The 19,872-nt window shown below is 29.0% G+C and overlaps 1 long non-coding RNA gene and 1 pseudogene across 1 annotated transcript; both read right to left on the reverse strand.

Moving 5' to 3' along the window:
- Positions 1-4,219: 4,219 nt before the first annotated feature.
- On the reverse strand, positions 4,220-15,830 carry LOC114180593 (annotated as a pseudogene).
- A 130-nt stretch (positions 15,831-15,960) lies between these two features.
- Positions 15,961-16,360, reverse strand: LOC114180252. The gene is made up of 3 exons (XR_003603647.1): positions 16,294-16,360; positions 16,074-16,195; positions 15,961-16,000 (listed from the first exon to the last, which is right to left on the reverse strand). It is a non-coding gene; the product is annotated as an uncharacterized LOC114180252 (long non-coding RNA).
- Positions 16,361-19,872: the final 3,512 nt, after the last annotated feature.

A 19,872-nucleotide genomic window follows, 5' to 3' on the forward strand; every position in this document is an offset into this window, starting at 1 on the left:
AATATTTAGCTGAAGAGACTTTCCACATCATTGCCACATCATTTCCATGTCATTTCCACGTCAGCAAAGTCAATGGGTCAACATTTGAGGCCTAGAGTGGCATTTTTGTAAATTTGAGTGGCAGAGTGGCAGTTTTGTAAATATGAGTGCCAGGAGTGATATGACCACGAATTAGGTCTGCATGAAAGGAGGCCAGCCGCTCCATCATCTTCAACCTCTCTTCAAAACCTCCATTTTCGTTCTCCAAGCCTCCATGGATGCCCCCCTTGCGGTTTTTCACGTTTTTGGCTCATTTTTACCGTTTTTATGCATATTTGATAGCACCCATTGAGGGTTTTACGTTTTGAATTCGTTTTCTTGCTTGGGCAGTTCGTTTTGTGGGTTTTATTGACTTGGAACAATACCCATTCATGGGATTTTCGCATTTATATATGACAATACCGTTTTGCATTCCATTTAAGCTTTGAAATCTCTATTTTTGCTCTTAAATTGCGTTTTTGAGATTTCATAAGTTAGGGTTCTTGGTTCTATTTTGTTATTGCAGTTTTGAAGTGTTTGATTGTTCATTTTCCATGTCTAGCTAAGTTTTTCGTATTGGTTCCTTGAAGAAACTGATTTGAAACCATGAGGTTGATGTTTTGCAGTGCACTCCAATTCCTAATTTCTCTTCATCCTATTCAATTTCGTAGCTTTGAATGAAATGGAATTTGTGATGCTTAATCGTGGGTTCATATTTTGCACAATTTCAGAATCCTTGTCATGCTTAGTGAGTTCGGGTTTTGGCCACAATTGCTTAATCTGTGTGTGTGTGTGTGTGAAATTGAAAGTAGGATGTGTGCTATGCTTAATGGCATAATGAAGCTGTGTTAATTTTCGCATAGTTGATTAATTCGGATTTCATGAAAGTAAATTGGATAAGAGACTTGATTTAGTAACCTGTGATTGGTGGATTTTCAGTGGAATCAAGGGACCAGTACGTTTTGAATTGTGTGTTTAATTCAGTTTTGGTGTTTTGATTAGAATTTAGCAAACTTGTCTGAATCTGCCAAACCCCCCCCCCCCCTTGTGTTTTATTGTTGTGTTAATCTGGAAATTTCGCTTTAAATGAAAATATTGGTCGTTGGGAGACGACTTGGTTCACTTTCATATACTATATTTAATATGTTTTAATTTGGTGGGGTACGGCCTCTATCAGTGGGTATTGCCAAATTTGAAGACGCTTCCCCGCATCACATTCTAAAGTATTTTCAAATTCATTATATGTAACTTTAGGAACATTAGAGAGTTGTTTTTCGTTTTCTTCAATATTTGGATTCTCATGAAGTTTCTCAATTTTAAGATGCATTTTTTTCATCTTCATCACAAGCCTTCCTCAATATTTTAAGAAAACTAATAACTTCTAAATGATTAGCTTCCCTTACCTTAGAGTAGATTCCTAATCTTGTTCTTCCCTTACACAACCTCAAAGCCTAAAATAGCTTCATCTACATAAAGAAGAGTTTGATCAACAATTAAAGTATGATTTTATGATCTCTAACAGATAGAGATATGTCTAGAGCGTAGAAAAGTCGCGTACAAGAGGGAAACATATTGCTTGAAAAACAAAGAGGAAAAGATGAACTTACTTAAAAGAAGAAATTGTTCGATCCAAAATGTTCCTTAAGTCTTCAATTTTGCCGTAGTGCAATTTGATTTTGAAAATAATAAGGAATTGATGGTGAAAATCGAGCTGAAAATAAAACGAGAAAAAGATATGGAAGCACATAAGAGAGAAACCAAATAAAAAAGTATAAAAAATTATAATAGAGAAAAAAACGTAATTTTTAAATTTTAAAAAAATAAATTCCAAACTAAATTAATATAAATAAGGTAATAATATATAAATAAAGTAATAATATATAAATAAAGTAATAATATATAAATAAAGTAATAATATATAAATAAAGTAGTAATATATAAATATAAATTTTTTAAATATATAAAAAATAAAATAAAAATGAATCAATATAAGTAAAATAATAATTTATAAATATATATATATATATATATATATATATATATATATATATATATAAGTTAAAAAAAAATGGTTGGGGAGCCGTGGCTCCCCTGTCACAACATTCTTCCGCCGTTATATATATATATATATATATATATATATATATATATATATATATATATATATATATATATATATATATATATATATATATATATATATATATATATATACTAGTTTTTTGACAATCAATTATATATTGTAAACAAAGTTTCAATAACCATTTATTATAAACAATTATATTGTAATATAACAAAGTTCAATATCCAATATCCATAATTGATGAAGTACATAACTATATTGTCATATAACAAAGTTCAATGACCATAATTCATCAACATTAAAAAATTATCGTTAATCTAATCACAACAACAACCATTCACGAATACTTCAATATTTGATTCGATGAAATCATTGTCTACTTGAAAGACAACAATATCTCCTTCTTTTAATTCATTTTCAGAACAAAATAACCTCCAACCTTGACCAATCTTTGTTGAACTTCGTTGTTTGTTGGATATTAGTATTTTGCAATTCACTATAGTTTTAGGCTCTATAAGAAAGACGTCTTCTACGTTGACCTCCCGAATAAAGTTGGCAAACTTTGATGGCAAATCCTACATCATTAAAATGTTTATTGTTAGTATAAGTATTTGAATTTAGTTATAGTAATAAGCATAATAATAAATAAGAAGGAATATACCAAGTGACTTGCTTTGCTTTGATACTTTGACAATTTCACTGAAAATATAGATCTTGTATTTTGATGATTAATACGGTTCATAAATGTTGTCCAACTTGTTCGTGTACATCCACCTTTAAACACTGTTAGGTGAAATAAACAATTTCCCAAATACTGAAACTGGATGTGAGAATCACTTTGAATTTGATATAAATTTCTCATATTAAACCAACCTTCAGTGATCCTTGGGTTATCTGAATCCATGTTATAGGTAACTGTTGTGCTCATACCATTTACATCTACCAAGTGCCACTGTGGGCCTAATTCGTGTGCATAACTAACAGCAAAGTGTCGATCAACAAACAAAAATGGCTACAAAATAATGAGGACACTAAATTATTTTCAAACAATAAAGACATTATGAATATTTTTTCTGCAATAACAGAATGAAAAACAAAACATATATAAGTTGTGAATAGACTTATATATCAACAAAAAATATATTTATTTATAACATATTTATTGAATTCAGAATTAATAATTCTTTTAAAAAATAAATAGAAAGAAAAAAAAATTGAAAAATTTCTGAACATTGAAATAATAAACAAACTCAAGTGAAAGGTGCAGTACATACGTTATGAATACAGAACACTGCGAACCACATAGAACAGAAAATCTCAATGCAGGGTAATAGATCTAAATTTGTAATTGTGTTAAAATTGAAGACATACCTTAGAGAATATGTAGATGGTGTTGAACTTCCAAAGTATTGTTCTCTGATCTTGGGTTTGGTCCATTTCCAATTTTGTAATTGCAGAGAAATGGAGGTTCAAATATAGTGTTGAGTGAAGGATGTGTATGAAATGGTAAAGTGAAAGTTATGAAGGAATGGGAAACTTTAAGTCAAAATAGAGAACATTGTCACATGCAAACAGTGACAACAAATTTAAAATTGTTATTGTTCACTGTCAGAAAAAGTAAGAGATAAAATAAAGTATAGAAGTTACAGGTAAAGTAACAGCAAAAATATATAATTCAGATTCTTTAACATTTAGAAAATTAAACAAATGAAATGCAATTATGTCAACTCGGATTCAGTAACACCCAAGCACATGTATGTAGATATTTATTGTTGACAATACAGTAAAGCAACAAATAACAATTGAAAACCAACATATATATAACTAATAAAAGAAACAATAGTGTATTAATATATAAGAAGCATTACTGGAATTCAAAGAAGTAGCTCGTGGAAAAAAAAATGATAAACAATGAAAGTATGAAAACATTTATCAATCACTATATATTATACAGTTCTAATCTGCATGAACTGTAATGTGCACCAAAATTTGTATATGGACCCAAAAAATAAAGTAATCTGCACCAATTGTAATCTGCAAGGTAAAAAATAAATACAGTTAAATGTAAAATAATTGAAAAATTGTAAGAATTATATAAAAGTAATTTGTATACCTTTATCAAAGATTTTCAAAGATTTCTTTGTAAACCACATTTGTAGTTGTAGTGGTTACTTTTCCATCTTCATCCAAAATTGTCCATGAGTAAAAATTGGGCGAGGAAGATAAAGTCCAACTTTAGAAAGAGTTTGACCTTGGCTTTTGTTTATTGTCATCGCAAAGCATAAGGATATTGGAAATTGCCTCCTTTGAAATTTGAACGGGATGCTAGAATCAAAAGGTGTCAAGTTCATTCTTGGTATGAATATTTTGTCACCAACATTTTTGCCAGTTATTACTGTAGCAGAGATAACATTCTTTCCCAAATCATTAACTTGCAACCTTGTACCATTGCACAAACCATTTGCTTGATCAATGTTTCTTAAAAGCATAATTGGTACGCCAACTTTCAATTTAATCCTATGATTTGGAATTCCTGAACATTTAATATCATTTAGAAACTCTTGAGTAAACCACTCACCTTGAATTTCTTGATCATCATCAGATTGGCAAGGAGTGTCTGAACTTAAATAAACTTGTTCTTCACCAGGAATCAAAGATAAAATGAAGTCATTTACTTGTTCAACACTATCAATTGTAGGGCAAAGTATTGCACCATCATCAAAGAATCCAGGAGTCATGATATTTTCAATTAGACCACCATAAACAAATTTGACTAAAGAAAGTAAAGGTGTTTCACTTTCCTGAATTAGAAGATCTGTTGGTATTGAAAGGTTGGCTTCACCACTTTCATTCAAATTCATATTTCCATCTCCAATTTTAAGAATCCAATCAGCAAATTCTTTTATATCTTTTGCACTTTCATTTGAAGTAGCAGTCTTTAACCTCATGTTTTGTGATAGCTTAAGAACTGTGCAATATTGCCACAAATCAGAATAGTTAATTGATGAGTTCACAATATCATACGTTGATCCCTTTCTTACTACGGGCAAGATTTGTCTAAAATCACCGCCCAAGACCACCACCTTTCCACCAAATGGTTTGTCAGCATTATGTTGATTCGTAGCTCTCATAATGTCTCTCAATGTTCTATCAAAAGCTTGAAAGCATAGCTTATTCATCATAGGAGCTTCATCCCATATTATAAGTTTTGTTTCCATCAATAGTTTAGCACGAAGACTTCCTTGATTGATGTTACATGTTGATTCATCATTGATTGCTAATGGTATGCAAAAAGTAGAATGAGCAGTTTTACCTCCAGGAAGCAATAAAGATGCAATGCCACTTGAAGCTACATTAAGGGCAATCATTCCCTTTGCTCTAATAGCAGCTGACAAAAGTTTCCAGAGATATGTTTTTCCAGTACCACCATAACCATATAAGAAAAAGAAATTCCCTACCTCTGAGTTCATTGTTGTCATAATTTTGTTATAAACATGTAGTTGCTCATTAGTGACAGACTGCAATAGAGATTGATGTAGCTTTTCCATTTGTTCTTTATCATAATTCATTTCATCAACAATGAGCCTGTTCTGAAATTTGAATGAATTTGAAAGATCAGGTTGAGGAAGGCAACTATAATCTGATAAAGCTCGCCCATTTGAATTTAGAAGTTCTTGTACTTCTAGTAAGCAAAGATTGTGTAAATCATGCTCTTCAATTTGAAAATCTACAAAATAGAATAGTAATTAATACCTAATTATGGAAAAAATAGTGTAGAATAATTCAATTTAGTACCTGGTATGTTCAAGTCTTTTCTTTTTTGAAATAGGATACCATCTGCAAGTAAAGTCCAAGTTGCATCCCAAACAACATTTGGCTTAGACATTGTATTCATGATTAACAAAGCAACAAATAACCTTCTAAGTTGATTTCCAGATGCAAGATGGCTAGCCTCTTTAATGGCATCAATGAATTCTTTGTCATCTGCCAATAATCCTAATTCTTGGCAAGCCTCTTGGTATGTGGAGAATGTTTTACCATTAATTGTCTTTATACTATCATGATCAATACAACCTTTTTGTTTTGTTAGTAAGATTCTCATGTAGTAGCATTCACCTGATCCTGGAGGAACATATGTTAGTCGACCAATACTATAACCTTGCTTTCTTGGTTTCCATTGTTTTTGTTGAGACATCCAAACAAACTTTGTTGGAAATTCAGCATAGGTCAAGTTTCTACCTTCCTCAAATTTTTTGTTAGCTTCAAACCAAGCTAGGAACATGGCGTTCATATTCTCATTCCTATGCAATACATCATCAATTCAATCATCATCTTTAAACAAAACTGGTTGTTGATCTTGTAAGTGAAAAGTTAATCGTTGAACAGCTGGCCACCGATGATGGATATCAAAACCAAAAGTTCGCCAAACTGCTTCACATGCAAATAAATATCTACAATCATAGTATCTTTTTATCTCATCAACAATACACATCTCTGTAGATTCATTCTCCTTGTCTATAATTTTAATTGTTGCTCTATCAGGACCTTTGTTTACATATTTGAACAAATACTTGATTGAGTTAGATTTGTTGCAATATTTTGTATTAACATGAGCTTGATAACGCATTAAGAGAAGAGGACTATACGGCACCACATTTGCATTACCTAATTTATGTCCATTTTTCAACACAAATAAACCGTCATCTCTACGTCTATATACAGGATATCCATCTTCATCAATTGTAGTTGAATGTCTAAATTTTTTAGGAAAAAATTTAGAACACCGACCTTCTTTCATACATGGCGAGTTGAATCTAGCAGCTCCGCAAGGACCATGTATCATATTTGTTTGAACATCCTTTGAAAGTATAGGATAGAGATCTAGATGAGGAAGTTCAGCAGAGATAACTTGATCTATATGCTTTGCATTTTCTAACTTGTTAGAGTCACTCAACCATAGTAATATATGAGCATGTGGCAGACCTCTCTTCTGAAATTCAACTGTATACATACCTAAATTTGTAAAATAATTATTAGAGAAAATAATAGGCAGTAAGAAAAATAAATTAAGAAAATTAAAATTGTATATCTGCTTTGACTTTGCCAAAGAAATTATTCTTCTTGAAATCGGTCATCATTTGGTCTAATTTCATTTTAAAAACTCTGCAAACTATGTCTGGCCTATCTGAAGCAGTTAATCCTCGTGATTTGACAAAATCAACAATTTCAGGCCAATTTACATTACATGTGATTGTTATAAACAAATTTGGATAGCCATACCTCTTGCAAATTGCCATAGCATCTTGGCAATTATTGAACATGTATCTCATACCACCTATAAATGAAGCTGGAAGAACAATACGCTTACCAATGGAAGAAGGATCAGTTTCACCTTTGTTAACAGCTTCTTGTAACCCATTCAGAATATTTGAACGAATGAGTTTTTGATTATTTCGTATAAAAGACAACCTTTGGGCTTCAATCATGGTGTATGTATCCACTAAAAACTGTTGAAACAATCTACGTGAATTTACAACATTACCAAATTCAACCTTTCTATCTTGTATTCTGAAAGCAATGAATTCTCGTAAAGAAATGCGAATTCTCTTTCTACTTTGTCCATATTTTTGACAATCTCTAATTGGAATATCCTCTTGATAACCATCCTCTCTATATGGGAAAATCAAAGGATATTGAAGAGGAATGAAACATGTGTGTGTTTCATGTAGTCTTGTTAATTGACCAGAAACTTTCTTGACAATGATGTCCCTTCCTACATCTAAGGTGCTCAAATCACCAACAATCAATGCTGCCACTTCATCTGCTACTGGTGTATTATATACTCTAGGATCCTTAAAGCGATGTCTAAATAACCTCAATCCAAAATCTGATTGTTCATGATCATGTATAAAATCTTTTACTCTTCTGAATGTTTGAGCAAGTACATTGTGTTTGTCAATCATTTTCTTCAATTCTTCGATCAATGATTTATCAAATATGGATTGCTGACTATCAGACCTGAAAAATTAAAAATTAGTCAATTATATGCGCAATGATGGCTAAAACATCAAAAAACTATTTAAACATACCCAAAGTGACTAACTTTGTTGCTTGTTTCATTTTCTGTGTCATAAATATATAGTTGTGCAAATTTGGGATTTGATCCTTTTTCAGGCAATAAACTTCCAATGCGATGGTAATTTTGACCACTAAGAATAAATTGAGGAGGACCTGATCCATCGTTGATTGAGGAATGGATCTTAGCACCAATGGATGTAAATGAGAACATGTTGTTGTAACTTCTTATGTAATGTAAGAAATTCTGGCTTGTACTGTCTTCTCCTTTTAACAACTTTTGAAGTAATTGTGGAGGTTTCTTCAATAATGGAAGTTGTACTTTTCCCTTTTGACAACAAAGAGAGAAATCAACTTGTTTTAATCTTTTGCATTTATCAGATCTTTCTTCGTACCACAGTTGAGCTTGACAATAGGGACACTCAAGTGAACACTCCCCAACATCAACATTTCCTAAGTACATAAAAAACATATATGTCAGTAATTAAATAACATTTATACTTAAATATAAAAACACTAAAAAGTATTGTTTCACCTTGAATTTCAGCTTTTGAATACAAATCAGATTTGAAATGTCCAATTATGTTATCTGAAAGAAATAGAAAGTATTTATTATTTAAAAAACAATTTTACATAAAGAAACAGAAAGTATTTATTATTTAAAATGAACCATTATTGATTACCACCATTTTCATCTTCTTTAGAATTATTGTCAAAATCCAATATCTTCGAAATAGATCTAATAGCCTGCTCCCGAGAAGGCTGACAAAATTGTAAACCTTTAACATAGATTGAAATTAATATTAGCAAGCTGAATTTGTAACAATTAAAGAAATTAAAGTAATGAAATGAAGTTTGTTTATATTATAAATTACCATGACTTTGGTGTTGTTCAACATAAAAAGGATTAACAACTTCAGAAAAAGCACAAGAATTTAGTGAAGCATGACTGAAGCTGCTACCCACAATTTCTTTAGGTAACAGTTCTTCTGTATTAAACACATTGATTTTGCTTCTTCCAATAGGACAATCAAATTGAACAATACCTGTAGGTACATCCATAAATTAATGAACTAAATATTATTGATATATATGATTTTGTAATTATGTTCTTAATTTAATTTATCATTGAAATATAATTGTAAATAGTAAAATATATTAGTGGTATACATTTGAATAACTAAAATAACTTCAATTTCAGTATGCACAACTCAATTTTAAAACAAAAAATAGTAACATATATTAAAGCACTAATATATTAAGAGAAAAGCATTAAAAAAATTAATATATTTTTCATTTGTACTTGTGTTGTTACTGTTGCTGTTTTGCAAAATTGGAGCATTGGTAGATCCAATGGATGTAGAACCATGAAATCCTAATAAGAGAGGTAGTAATAGAAAAATTTAGTATGAAAGAAATTCAATTGAAGATAAGATAATAATAGATATATAAAGAATTAGTATTTAATCATTTTTATTACGCTTGTAATTACTTTTATCTGCCAACTTCTGATTTATAATAAGTTTTCTTCTTCTTCGTGCAGCTTTCCCGTTATTTTGTTCAAGTTCTGCAAAATGCAGTGAAAAAAAGGATTATGAAATGAATTTAAAGATGAAACCAATTAATTATGAAATGATGTCATCTAATATCAATGTGTGTTAATTGTATAATATGCATTAAAGATGAATAATGAGACTAATAAGTATGCAGTGCTAGCATTTGTACTGAATTTGAATGAAAATTAAATTAAAAAACAAACTTACCATAATATGTCAACTCGGAAAGTGGCGTTCTAATAGTAGATTGAATTCTTTTATTCTGCACGTCTGTATCTTCATTGAGAGATAAGTACGTTTTGCTAGTTGAATCTAGCGTAACATTTTCTTTCGATACTGGTAGAATAGTTAAAAAGTCAAATGAAAGAATAGATGTAAAATGAATGCATTAATAAAGATTTGTGTTAGTGCAATCAATGGATTCAGATTTGTGAATGAAATGAAAAATAGTTTGACAACAATGAATGCAGTAATAAATTTGTTGGATGAAATGTATAGTGAATGAAAAGATTATTACCACAATATCTTAACTGAGAAAGAGGTGTAGTATTTGGAAAAGCAAATGCTTCAGTTGGACTGGATTTGTCCTCATTTGTTAATGAAATCAAAATAAGAAAAAAAAAATAACATAGAGGAAGCAAGATTAGAATTTGCATCTTTGTTTTTACGTATGAGTGTAGATTTAATTGGATGAGAAACAAATGAAATGAGTTCCAAAAAATGAAGAAACTTAAAAATGCAATGTCAGAAACATAAAAATATTGAACCTGTGGACTTCATCAAGGTATTGGAAAAATTTTGTGGGATAATGTTCTTCCTTTTTCTTCTTCCATTTGTTGAATCCATTTTGTTGTGATAATGTTCAAAGTGTGCAGAAGTTATGCATTGTATTGTGGTATTATGGTGTTTTACAAATTCATTACATGTTGGAGGAAGATTTAAAATTAGAAATAGAAAACTAATAACAAAAGCAATTAACAAATGCACTGTGAAGAAAGAAAAGCAGAGAGGAACAAAAAACCTATTAGTATATGTAGGCACATTTTTAGTATTCAACCAACATTCTTCCTGATGATTCAGGTACTGTCAGTACAAACTTTTGACAAAAAACAACAAACATTTCATTGATATGGAAATATCAGAACTGAACAAATAACTTAAAATTTGGAAAAGCGTACCTTTTGAAAAAGATTTGATCTACAAAGTCCAAATTGATGATTTGCAGACAATGCAAAGCCTCATTTCAGAATGTGGATCTATGATATATGTCCTTTTTTGCCAAGCACAAAAGTACTATGCTTTGTAATAGTCAACCATTAAAGTAAACATTTGTTTCTACATTGAGTATAACATGCAACTACTAAAGAAAGGGCAAAAGAAAATTATTTTATTGTTTTCAAGTTTAGAAATGAAAAAAAAAATTCGAAGAAATAAAATTGAAATTAAAAAACTTGTAAGAGAGTTCAAAATGAAATGGGTTTTAATGTTTTCATGGTTACTCTATTACTAAAAAACAATTTCAATAAATTTTGCAAGAAATATGAAATTATTTTTTGTAAAGAAATTAATAAAATCTTTTGAAAATTATATTCAGTTAGTATGTCCAATTATTAGTACTGCAGAATATCAACTTGGCTTCTTTATTATTACTTCTAACCTTTTTTTAAAGAAAAATAATAAAATATTTTAACATATTTAAATTCTTATCATAATCATTTAAAGTATTTATAGTATCGGAAATGAAAATTTATTTTAGAAAATCAGTACTTAAATAAAATTTGTATTACGAAAATAATTAAAATATAAAACTTGACGATAATTAAATTAGGTTAAATTAGGTTAAATCAGCAACAAAAAAAGATGCTAAAACTATTACAAACAAAATAAGACCAAAGTACTTTCAAAGTTCTTCAAAAAAACATACATAATATAAATAGTAAACTAAAAGAAAAGTGCAATATTAGAAACTGCATTCTTTGTGGACGTATACTTTGATCTTCTTCTTTTTCATTTTTTTGTCTGCTAGAAACACAAGAATATCTCCTTCTTCCAAACGATTGAATGTGCAGAAGTCCTTCCATCCCTTCCCAATCTTACTTGACTTCTTTGGTGTATTACGGAGCAGAAGTTTACATTGCACAATGAAGGTGTTGTGACGTCCCTGCAATTCCAACCTCCTCAATCTACGTTTACGAACGTAATCTGCAAAGTCAAATTGTAGGTCCTGAAAAAAGAACAAAATAAGACCACAAATAAAAATATATAAATAAAACCAAATATAAAACCAAAATAATAAAATTATAAGTTCACCATATGGCTTACTTTGCATTGAGATTTTGACAATTTGACTCTAAAGATATGTTTTTTTCGCAACCGAATTAGGTTTGAAAGAAATTTAGCACCAGTCGATATTGTAGACATGTTGGGGAATACAGTGATGTGGAAGGTAGAATTGCCAACATATCTAAATACAATTTGATGGATATGTTGCAGTTTATAAAAAACTCGTAGGCTATACCAACCATCCGTGAGAACGGGATGATTCACATCCATATTAAAGGTTAACTGATGTTGATTCCCTTCAATATCTTCCAAGTGCCAAACGGGTCCTAATTCCTAACCAAAAATAGCGAAAAATATTGGATCAACATGTCCAAACTCCTAATGAGACAAAAAACAGATAGAAAGGTGAAAAAGATGAATAAGACAAATATGATACTGATGATGAACGCATAAATATTAAAATACAGGAATAAAAACATGCATGGGTGATGTAAAACTGATAAAAACAAAGAACAGAAAAGTAGTGAATTTGAATGGTTAATGAAAAAAGTTGACATCTTTAAAAGAAACCAATAGTAAGTCAGAGTTCAAACAAAGTAAAAATATAAGTTGTCTTATGAAAGACAAAAAAGGTGGACATAGATGAGAAATGCATAAAAAACAGTAGTTTTAACTGATTTCAAAGATTATTGAAGAAAGATGACATTTTGATAACAAAAAATGAAATGAAGTAAGATTTGGAGAATAGATGACGAAGGAAAATATAGTTTAACATACATGAAGCATGGGAAACAAATAGAAAAAAACGACCTTTGAACGATTATTGCAGAAAGTTTGAATTTTTAGAAAGAAAATCGAGAATAAGTAATATTGTGTAAAAAGTGAAAACATAAATACATGTTTTTGAACGATTAAGATGGATGACGAAGCAATGTGGTACGGTCTAAACTTAAAAAAAAACATCAAAGCACATATTTTTTTTAAGTTTTTGTGAAGTAGAGGTACCTGATTATGAACAAAATGATACGTGGTGAACCTTCCTAAAGTTTTTCTGGCAGTGACACTCAAAGAGGAATCCATGGCAGCAAGTGTAGGGGAGTGACCTTTCTTTTTCAGTGATTTTGTAAAAACATAAAACTTGATAGTAAATAAGGAAAACAGACGGTTATATAGATATGAAAAGACTTGTAATTAAAGAGAAAGCTTTTTGAAAATTGAATCATATTTAATAATATTTTAAAATTAATTTTGAGAAAGTAAAAATAACTTTATAAATAATATACATTTTTAAAATAAATAAAAATTTGAAAGAGTAATAACAGATAAAAATAATATAATAAAAATTTCTGAAAAAAAAAACTAATTAATAAAAGAATAAAATATAATATTAAAAGTTAATATATAGATATGAAAAGACTTGTAATTAAAGAGAAATTAAAGAAGGGTTTTTCAAAATTCAATGCTACTTAATAAAATTTTAAAATTAATTTTGAGAAAGTAAAAATAACTAAAAAAAGTATAAAGAAATGAACATTTTTTTAATAAATAAAAACAAATAAGAAGTTGAAAGAGTAATAGCACATAAAAAATAATATAATAAAATATTAAGATAAAAGATAACTAATTAATAAAAGAAGAAAAGATAACATTTAAAAAATTGTACCATTATGATTAAGAAAATAAAAATCAACTTTTATCCTTTAAAGGCAAAGTTACAAATGTTTTTTGATTTGTTAATCAATCTGTTTGATGAAGGAATCATGGTTTTGAAAACATGAAATAAATTTTATATGTTACGAAAACAATAATGTAGTTGAAAAATATACATAGATAAAAACTTAATGACTTTGATGTAGCTAGCATCATAATGTAGTTGACATTAAAAATAATATCAAAACTTCGACATTAGGCTAGCAATATATACTAAATTTTAAAAATAAGCATATACAACAAAACGTATATAAATTTAAAGAAATCTATTTAAAAAAGGTAAACAAATAGTGAAAATAAAGGATTTTTTATAAACCAAAACAAAAGGAAAAACCTATGCTGAAATTAATTAATTTAATGTAGCTAGCATGATTATGATGTTGACAATGTCAAATTATATCAACACACTTTGATTCAGCTAGCAAATTTTGAATGTAAAGATAGAGTACAGAATTAAAAATAAGCATGAAATCTATTCATAATTAAATTAAAACATAGTTGAAGTAATATTGTTTTCAAAATAACAACCAAATGGTCATGAGTACAAATACATAACAGCAGCAAATGTTTTTCAAAAAATAACATAATAAACATAAAAATCCAAATAAAGTCTATCACTTTTCAATCTTTATATTCTTCTTCAACATCTTCACTGGAATCTTCTTGTTTTCTTGAACCATAGATCGACTTTGTCTTTAAGTACTGGAACAGGTGGTTGAGTACCCAAATCAAGATTGTCCAGATGATATGATTCTTTGCGAGTTAACTCATGAATTTGAACATCAATTACATTTTTGTTTTTCAAGGATTCTTCGGGAGGAACATGGCTTGATACTATATTGTTCAAATCATCACTTAGAGTCTCAAGATCATTTGATTCTTCTGTGAATTTGATCAACAAATCCTAATAAAAAAAACAAATTAGCATATACAAAGCTTTACAAAATAAGTTAAATTGTAATCTTCAACTACCTCTACAATGGAATCAGATGAGATTTGATTTGTTTGCTCATTTAATTTGCTTTCTTCTTCATTTGCAGAGTATAGATCCTAAAAATTGTATACAATATTAATAATAATAAAATTTAAGAAAAAAATAGGCTAACACGTGAAAAAAAATAAAAAAAAACTTACCAAAGACTTAATTTCAACATCAGAAAAACTTTCAATTACTTTTTCATCCATGCAAACTTTTTTAACTCTGAATGATTGTTCAAATTTGCTATTATAATCATTCTTGCACTCAACTTTGAACAGATAGGTCTTATCAATTAGGACTTCAAACTCTTTAGGCAAGTCTCCAGCAGCAGTGTTCTATTAAAAAAAGGATTAATATAAATGATGTAAATTAATGTAAAACAATTAATGTACAACAATAATGAGTAAAATAAGTGGAAACGAAGTACCCAATATAGAATAGGAAATAATTGATTGTGAATTCATTTGAAAATTATACAAAACATTTAAGTTAAATGTCAACAATATAAGCAGAAATGATTAGATTAAAAACTTAGCCTTGTCTTGCAAGTCAAGAATGTTAGAGCATGATTTCTTCAACATTGCACTTGCATCACGATCAAATACAACAAAAGTTGTAGAATCCGTAACATCAATTACACAAAGTTTCAGTTTAAACCTAAAAAAAACAATAAAGACATTATGAACATTATTAAGTTTTCTTAATATTATATTAATAAAATCATGTTGTGAATATTGAAAATATTACCTAGGTGTAACCTTAATGACATGCTTGTTACACTTTTCACAAAAAAACATTTTGGAATCAGGATAAACTGCTTTGTTGCAGATACATGTTGTATACCACCAATCATCATGATCTAGCACATGTTTGATAGTAGCTTTTACTACAAAAGTACTTTCCTGTAAAATAAAGAATATCAAATTATGAACAAAAAAATAAATAGTCATTAAATAAAAAAATTTATGTGGAACATAGAGACAAATATTTGAACCTGCTTAAAATCTTTTAGACCTTCAATTGAACTCCTAGGATGCAGCTTAATGAAATCATCTTCTAAGCTAACTTTAGAAGAACCACAAAGTTGGGTAAGAGCTTGAGAAGGAGATTCAGTATTATCCCACATCCTACGTTAAAAAAATATGTTATATTACAAAGATATACATATATCTATCTATAAACAAAGATATATGTTATGTATATAGACTTACATTTTTTTCAACTTGGTTGCATCTTCACCATCACAGTTAAAAATGATCTTGGTACAGTTCATACAGTTTTGAATAGAAACTTTATCTACAAAAGAGAAAATGTCAAAAAGATTTTTATTCATTAATACAACTGTAATAATGTGGTTTATGTTAGTTACCTTGGAAGGTCTTCACTTTGCAATAATGCAAAGCAATGACAACATGTTGATCCTCTCCAGAGGCCAGAAATGCATTTAACATATCAACATATTGACCAAATAAAGTACACTCCAGTTGCAAACTATTGAATGTTAAAAATCACATAAAAAGAGAAGCAGATGAAATACATGAAGAAAAATAAAAAACAATAAAGAAAAAAAACAAATGAAATCTGCTTACCCATCAGCTTCAATAAGGATGACATTCATTTTGGTTTTCTTACCAGCTTTCTCTAGCTCCCTCTCTGTTCCAGTCCTCTAAAAAATAGATTCATAAATGAAAAAATAGAAGCAGATTTAAACTTACAAAAACATATCTAAACTTTTAGGTAAAAAAAAAATTTAGGAAAAGTCAAAAAATAAAAGCCGTTTATAGTTTAAGGAAGATACCTCTTGGTCTTGAAGAACAATTTCCATGGAAAATGGAGTTTTTCCTTTTGTGTAATCTTCAACAAACCATAACCTTTTAACTCTTGCAAGGATATTCCAACTCTCCTTCTCAGGGTTTAGTTCTTGTAAAGAGTGAGTGTGTTTTTGGATAACAGACATGGTTGAAGGAATGAGGGAAATGAGGGAAATCAGAGTAGAGTAAGGAATGAAGAAAGGTCTGCAGAAATGTATTCCTACAAAACATAAAAACATAAAAAAAAATAGATTGGAAGTTCATAAATACAAAACAACACAATACGCATGCTCTGGTTTTCATTTCACAAATTTAGAAACAATCTGCAAAAGCAAAAGCAGATTTTGACATGAAAAAAGATATTTACTGAAACAACACGCAAAGTGTGGTTTAGGTTAAACAAATGAAGTAAAAATTGGGAAAAGTGACTGACAAAAATACGAAGATCACAGAAAAAAACAAAAGTTGTTTTTCACATGGCTTAATGTTGTGCAATAAAAGGAAATATGGCAGAAAGCAGTACATAAAGAAAACAAAAAGTAACTTTAAATGTTGGAAAAGGTTGACAAATCAACGAAAATAGGAAATAAAGATCTGATTTCAAGTTTCAAGTTTGAACATTTGAAAGTAATGAAAAAAGTAAGGGGAATGTAATATTCATAACTAATCAACAACATGCAATAGGCCACAAAAATATATTTTTAAAACTATAGTATGGAAGATCTTTGAATCAAAGATACAACAATTAAGAATCAAATAAAGAACATCAGACATCAGAAAATCAATAACAAAGAAAGACATGTTTAATCAAAACACATGAATTAAACAATTAAACAATACAACATATTAAAGGAATTAATTTAATTACAACATATTCTGATCAGTAGTGGATAAAAAGAAATTTGATCAGCAACTGGAATACGTAGTGCACGTCAGGATGAAGTTATCTTATTAGAGTTAATGAAGGAATGAACCCAAAAACAATCTACATAAACCAAAAAAAAAATGAGTTAGAACAACATATCAGATTGATGAAGTAAGATAAAATATAAAATTAACATAAAAATGAAACAAACCTCAAATGTTGGGGTTCGAATTAAGCAAACCTGAAATGGTGGGATTTCTTGAAAGTTGATGTATAATCGCATCAAATTTGAGCAAACATTAACAATAAAAAAGATTAAGAAGTGAAGCAACTTTATCAATTAATAGAAATCAATAAAACATGCAATAGGCGACAAAAAAAGATTTTTAAAACTGTAATATGGAAGATCTTTGAAAGAACGATACAACAACAAAAGAAATCAATACAAAAAATTCATAAATAATTCATAAAGAATCAACAACAAATCATCTTATGAAATAAGATGGCAACAGATTCTGCATTAAAAGTTGAGGGACAATAAGATCAAGCTCAAAGTTCTTCATCAGACATCAGAAAATCAATAACAAAGAAAGACATGTTTAATCAAAACACATGAATTAAACAATTAAACAATACAACATATTAAAGGAATTAATTTAATTACAACATATTCTGATCAGTAGTGGATAAAAAGAAATTTGATCAGCAACTGGAATACGTAGTGCACGTCAGGATGAAGTTATCTTATTAGAGTTAATGAAGGAATGAACCCAAAAACAATCTACATAAACCAAAAAAAAAATGAGTTAGAACAACATATCAGATTGATGAAGTAAGATAAAATATAAAATTAACATAAAAATGAAACAAACCTCAAATGTTGGGGTTCGAATTAAGCAAACCTGAAATGGTGGGATTTCTTGAAAGTTGATGTATAATCGCATCAAATTTGAGCAAACATTAACAATAAAAAAGATTAAGAAGTGAAGCAACTTTATCAATTAATAGAAATCAATAAAACATGCAATAGGCGACAAAAAAAGATTTTTAAAACTGTAATATGGAAGATCTTTGAAAGAACGATACAACAACAAAAGAAATCAATACAAAAAATTCATAAATAATTCATAAAGAATCAACAACAAATCATCTTATGAAATAAGATGGCAACAGATTCTGCATTAAAAGTTGAGGGACAATAAGATCAAGCTCAAAGTTCTTCATCAGACATCAGAAAATCAATAACAAAGAAAGACATGTTTAATCAAAACACATGAATTAAACAATTAAACAATACAACATATTAAAGGAATTAATTTGATTACAACATATTCTGATCAGCAGTGGAGAAAATGAAATTTGATCAGCAACTGGAATACGTAGTGCACATCAGGACGAAGTTATCTTATTAGAGTTAATGAAGGAATGAACCCAAAAACAACCTACATAAACAAAAAAAAAAACAAAAAAAATGAGTTAGAACAACATATCAGATTGATGAAGTAAGATAAAATATAAAATTAACATAAAAATGAAATAAACCTCAAATGTTGGGGTTCGAATTAAGCAAACCTGAAATGGTGGGATTTCTTGAAAGTTGATCTATAATCGCATCAAATTTGAGCAAACATTAACAATAAAAAAGATTAAGAAGTGAAGCAACTTTATCAGTTAATAGAAATCAATAAAACATGCAATAGGCGACAAAAATAGATTTTTAAAACTGTAATATGGAAGATCTTTGAATGAACTATACAACAACAAAAGAAATCAATACAACAAATTCATAAATAATTCATACAGAATCAACAACAAATTATCTTATGAAATAAGATGGCAACAGATTCTGCATTTAAAGTTGAGGGACAATAAGATCAAGCTCAAAGTTCTTCATCAGACATCAGAAAATCAATAACAAAGAAAGACATGTTTAATCAAAACACATGAATTAATCAATTAAACAATACAACATATTAAAGGAATTAATTTGATTAAAACATATTCTCATCAGCAGTGGAGAAAAAGAAATTTGATCAGCAACTGGAATACGTAGTGCACGTCAGGATGTAGTTATCTTATTAGAGTTAATGAAGGAATGAACCCAAAAACAACCTACATAAACAAAAAAAAAACAAAAAATGAGTTAGAACAACATATCAGATTGAAATTGTAGGGTTTGAGTCTGATTCAGCAGAGACATCGAGAGGGTTTCAAAAGGTACAGAACCACAAAAAAAATCTACACAAAGAAAAATATGAGTAAGAAATGAAAAATCAGGGTTTCAAAATTAAAAGTGAAGAGATAAAAGTTATTACCCAAGAGCGATGGAGAGCGTTTGAGGCGGCGTCAGAGAGATGGGCGCACAGAAGAAAAAAAACAATCTACAGAAACAAAACAAACCAAAAAATGAGTTAGAAGACAAAAAAATTGATGTTAACGAAGTTGGATTCACTGAGTCTAAGAACAAAAAATTAGGGTTTGAGGATCGCGTT

Source organism: Vigna unguiculata, chromosome 4, assembly GCF_004118075.2.
Source record: "Vigna unguiculata cultivar IT97K-499-35 chromosome 4, ASM411807v1, whole genome shotgun sequence".
Classification (NCBI taxonomy): domain Eukaryota; kingdom Viridiplantae; phylum Streptophyta; class Magnoliopsida; order Fabales; family Fabaceae; genus Vigna; species Vigna unguiculata.